The sequence below is a fragment of the Pterocles gutturalis genome, unplaced genomic scaffold (assembly GCF_000699245.1).
Source record: "Pterocles gutturalis isolate BGI_N339 unplaced genomic scaffold, ASM69924v1 scaffold11080, whole genome shotgun sequence".
NCBI classification, from domain to species: domain Eukaryota; kingdom Metazoa; phylum Chordata; class Aves; order Pterocliformes; family Pteroclidae; genus Pterocles; species Pterocles gutturalis.
This window is the reverse complement of record NW_010138278.1, coordinates 24,868-30,689: the sequence shown is the minus strand read 5'-3', so window position 1 is coordinate 30,689 and position 5,822 is coordinate 24,868.

Genomic DNA, 5,822 nt, shown 5'->3' with positions numbered 1-5,822 from the left:
ATGTCCCGTGTCCCTGCCCTCCCTTTAATCCTGACCCACAAGCTCTCTGTTGGCTCCTCATCTAACCCCAGGTGGAGCTCCAACACCCCCTCCTCGTCTCCCCTGCCTGTCCTTCCTAAAGAGCCTGTATCCCTGCATTCCAACACTCCAGTCCTAGGAGCCATCCCACCACGTCTCCGTTATGCCAATAAGATCAGCTGGCAGGTCTGAGTCAGCTGGGAACTTCGGGGAGGAGTCCAGGGGTGCAAAAGGAGCCCAATGACATCTGGAAGCACATCAGCCCCCTCAGACCAAGCCCTGGGGACACAGGGGTCTCGGATGCAATGCTCCAAAGCAGTTGTGTTGGAAGCTGTTAATTAAACACAGTTATTTTGGCTTTTGTTGATTCACACTAAACCAGATTTAAAGCCAGGCTGGATTAAAGCAGTGGGATTGTACTTTGCAAGAACTGTACCATTTATGTTGCTTTGTTTAATTACAAGCAACACCAAAACAGCTCTTTTCCCCTATCAGTTTTCTCATCAGTGCTACTTTGGTTAAGAATATTTAATGAAAAACAACTGCATTATGAGAAAGAGCTTTTGCAGGGATTTTCAGGCTAAATACTTGGATGTTTCTAGAAGCCCAGCTTGGTAACAATTATAAAAACCAGTCAGCGTGACCTAGAGACTACAAGGAAATGCCATCGCCTACTGTGAGCTCCTGGGCAGCAGCTCCATGTTCTAAAATCAGAGGAGCAGGAATCTTCATTTTTAATATGCCAGATTATCAGCTTTTAAGTAAATGCTCAGATGTTTCAACCTAGTACGTACTATATTAGGAAAACCTAACAATTTTTGTGTAGGTGGGTCTGACAGAACCTGGCACGTGCTGAATTTCCCAGATAAGGTTATTTTGTTGAATAAGTGATGAAAACAATTTTTAAGAAGTCAAACCCTGTGACCTGCAAGTTGAAAACTTTACTAAAACCAGGTCATCCCCTCTACAGACAGAAATTTGCAGTCTGCATTCTCATACTAGCCACTATCCGTTTTGTGCCAAGAACACAACAGGCACCATCTGAGACAAGACAATCACTCCCCTAAGGAAACCTAAAACCCAGCAGATGACATGTTCTGGAGGCCTTTTAGGTGTTCGGCTTTGTGCATCAGTAGAGTCACTACAGTTCACAAGAAAAAAAACTGAAGTATTTGAAAGGAAGAAGAAGTCAAAGCTATGATCTCGGATAATTTTGCATTGTCCCAGATTAAATCTTCCAACCAAGGGTTGTTGTTCAGCAAACCCCTGCAGACTGTGGAGGCATCCAGCTTCTGCTCCAAGCTCCTGGGGCCCTGCAGGTGAGCTACCAGTTGCCTTCACCAGAGTGTGCCTATGGATGTTATACATCACATCTAACATGTAATACTCTTGATTTTAACTGAGAACTAGTTCTTTTTTAGGATGATCTAGAAACCACATAAAAAAGAACAAAATTGCAGCAGAATTTAGATAACATCATTTAGTTTCACAGTTTCTTTCATCCTTGTTGAATGCAGCCAGACTTTTCATAAAAAACCCAGGAGTTCATTTATTCAGCTAACATCTCCTTACCTGTGAGCATTTCTCTCACACTGCAGAGTCTTTTTTGCAAAGGGCATCTCTTCACAGCATACACTTTCACATCTGTGTGACAGTCCAGGGACAGTTACACAAAAAGACGAAGGGACAATTTATAGGTCTAACCCTGCCAGATGACTGATTGTTGTATTGTAAGCAAAATTCAATTAGGAGAGCTTGCAAGATCAGCCTCTGTGCTTGTTAGCACCCAGCACAGGGCCGCTATGTTTTGGCTGCCTATTGACTAAGCAGTCGAAAGACAATTGCACCCAGCCAGGGAAACGTCCAAAGAGCTGTACAGTTCAGGAATGAGGGAGGCTCCCAAATAAAATCAACCTGAAAGGGCTTGATCCACAAAATTATTACAAGGTTCCAAGTTTTCTGACAAAACTTCAACATTACCCTTATAAGAAGTCTTTCATACATGGCATTTTGTTTGCCTGCCTCTAACAATAAACAACTTAACCATCAACTTTTGCAGCTCTCACAGCTGTAGACTCTGAAGATCAGGATCTGGCTTCTACAGTTGTGCCCAAGAGCTCCTGATACAAACCATCTATGCCAAGAAGTTCAGGAAGGCCTCAGTAGTACTACACACAAGTCATGGACTTACACATATCCCTGGTCCTCTGCTCCCCAAACCATCAGCTCTTTCCCCAAAGCTCCTCACTTTACAAGGGAGGGGTCTAGTAAATGAAGGCTCTTCCAGGGAAGGATTTATTAGAGGTGTCTAAGAGATGGATGAACCTGAAGGTGTGTCCCTTGTTCTGTCTCCCCACCACCTGCAGCAAGGGTTTAAACTAAATCTGATTTTTTTAGATAGATAGGAGTTGGGTAGTCTCCTTCCAAGTAACTAGGACTTGTCACAAGTCCTAAATGACTTAATGTCATATAAGCACCAGGAGAGTCTGGGGATGGACCTAACCCAGAGATGAACACTTTGGCACAGTCCAGGAAAAGACTTTTAAGTTTTTCCCTTCCAAGATCCAGTGTGCAGTTCCCTGGCTGGAAGCAATCCCATGAGCAGTGACCTGGCATGTCCAGGCTTGATCTGGGCAAGATTATTCAGCACAGAGTTTTAATATATACAGTTGTTATTTACACCAACCTTCCCAGCTACTGTGTGGAGGCTTTTATTAAGGTCACTAAGATCTGACGCAGCTCAGATGCACAAGTTTACAGTAAATTTTAGTGCCACATTGCCAAATAACTTCAAAACATAAATAATTATTGAAATGGTCCCAAACCAGTTTGTGACTATTGCGAAGGGACTGATGGCTTACAGGGAGAGGAGCAGAAAGTACAAGGCAGAAAGCCAACGTATGGTAGTTAGAAGTTTCCTGGAGTCTTCTCCAGGCCCAGGTTTTGCTGCTCCCAGCCCTCAGTTTCTTTGCATGCAGAACCCAGCAAATTAAGTCTTAAGCCATTATAAAAATTTGCTTCATGTCAGAAGCATTTGGTACTCTGGGGATGATGCATTCAGCACAGTCTGACAGCCAGCACTAAACAATGGCAGCAATTTCCAGTGGGACCAGAGCCTGGACACAGTGTAAGATACAAAGGCACCACCAGGAAGACAGCCTCAACTTCAGCTGCTTTGGAGTCCTGCATTTTAGCCAGCAAATGGAGTTTCCTTGTCACCTGCAAGAGATAATCACAGCACGAGAAGTGATCAGACTAAACAGGCACTGTCCAGCCACTGAAACTAATACCTTATAGCTGCACTCTGGATTAATGCTGCATGGTTGCTTTCCTTAGAAAACTAAATTATTCTAATGTTTACAGAGTCTTGAAGCTTCCAAATAGTTAAGCAATCATCACTGTTTTCTTTTTCTACAAGGGGGAACTGAGGAAGGATTCCCAGTCGCAGAGGGGCTGGACAAGCAATGATGCACACATAAGTCCCAACTCCACATCCACAGGAGAAAGTTTGTCCTCCCTGAACTTCTGACTTGCCTAACAAAACCAAATAAACATCAGCTGCTCACAACTGTCTACAGATAATGGAATTATTTACTGATTAAACTGTTCCATGAACAATATTCAAGCATTTCTTTCTCCCCATCTGCTTCACTGTTTTATCCAGTGTGATGAACAAGTTGAGGTTGCTTCCTCATTTTTTTTTTCATTTCCTTCTTATAATTAACCACATCAGCTTTTCCAGCAGCATGAGAAACACCTCATTCCTTGTTGAAATTGCCAATAGATTCAACAACAACAATCACTATATCCTGTTGGAATTATACCAGCTCTAGAGAGATGATATGGATTTAAAAAAAAAAAAATCTCTCTGATACCCTCTGTTACAGTTTAATGTTTCAGGAGGGAAGCAGTCAAAGATACAAGATGAAAATATACAGCACTTTCTTCACCTTCCATCCATCCAAAAAAAAAAAAAAAAAAAAAGAAAGAAAACAATCAGCAAACACAAACTACTTCTCTGCTGGTCGATAGCTGGTAAAACAATCTGCAAAGAGTCCCTGACCTCAATTGAGCAACCTCTGAAATGATGTATGATCCCAAGATCTGCCATTTGACCAGGTGTGAGGGCAAGAGTGCGCCCATCCCCAAAACAAGCCATCACTAGCAACCGCAATCAGAATTGGATTTGAACTCAGAGGTAAGGAACTAGACTGTATTGATCTTCTTCTCTGGAATTCAATGACTCAGTGGGGAGCCTAGAAATCTGAAATTATGGGCTGAGTATAAAATTCTCCTCTCCTGTTATTTCCAGGCAGTGTCCCTTACAAAAAGCCAATCCACTACTTTTGATTTGGTGTCTGGCTCTCTAGCTTTCTTTAGCTATGATTAACTGGTAAATATACAGTTACATTTGAATTGTTACTGTTCTAATTATTGAAATAACCTACATTTGTTAGAATTTTATTCTTTTACTCACGCTCATTAATGGTACCTAAATGTCAAGCAAAAGGCATCTCTGTGCGTACGTTCATCTTACTGTTCAAATTTATTCACTGAGCAAAGGTCAGGAATTTGCTGAATTACAAATTGAATTGTTTAGAGTAACTTAGTATAACTTAGTGAAAGCTGCGCTCAATTTGTTCAGCCCAGCATCCTGGAAGTTCCCACAGAAAAAATATTGTGCCTGATACATTAAGTGCAAATTGCATTATAAGTTCATTTATAATTAAACCCGCCATTTCTGTGACTCCTGCCAGACCCCACGTTCTGCTGAACAGACACATCACTCTAACCCTTGCTGTTCCTGTATCTGTCTGTTTTAATCTTCATGACAGGTAAGTCTCTCTGCACCCCTGGGAAACGCACATGATTGAGAAACTGAGGCAAGAGTTAAGCAGCGTTTTCACAACTCTGAAATGATTGGAGCAAGAGCATGGGAGCAGCCACCTCTCCCTCTTCCCCAAGGCTGCACTGAGCACACCAGCCTCAAAAGCAAACTTGGGGTGTCTCTGCCAGCGGGGCTGTTGCTCAGAAGACTCTGCCTGTCTCGCTCCAGTGATGACACAGGAGACAGCAGGGATTTGGTCCCTTTGGCTAAGTGCCTAGAAACACCAAAGAAGGAGCCCCTGAGGACATCCAGCTCCTTGCACTGCTCAGTGCCCATCTCTTTGCGTACTTCTGCTGCTGTCCTCTCCTACAAAAGACATCCACACCTGCCTTAGTGCCCTCCTTGGGACAAGGCCCCAGTCAACGTGGTTTAATCTCTAAAAACCCCCCCCAGCAGCTTGTCTGCTGCCCTCTCACGTTGCCAGCAGTGATAGCACAGCCTGGACACCATGCAGGGTGGACACCGGGGTACGGGCTGTGCAGCCAACTGGTCCCTACCTTTCTCTACCCCCATGTTTCTGTGGCAAGCAGCACATCATGGGCTGTGGTAGTCCAAATCACTGCATCAGCACAGGTACTGAGGTAAATCATTTGAAAAAAGCCAAAGAGCATCTACCAAGGGAAAAAAAATAGGAAGATACACCATGTGCTATAAACCAGTGCATCACTGGGAAGATGCCTCTGATGCCAAGCTCAGCTGTGTAGTGAAACAGGTATTTATCACTGCAGAAATTCAAGCACAGACCCAGGAGCTGACAGAGACAACGCTTCTCCCTCGGGAGTGATACACAGCCCAGTGCTGATCCATCTACGCTGAGCATCCCTTCACTTATCTCCCCCAGCACAGCAGTATTTAAGGCACATGTCCCATGGGACAGCACTGGTCCCAGTATCACATCATCACAGTAGCACTTCAC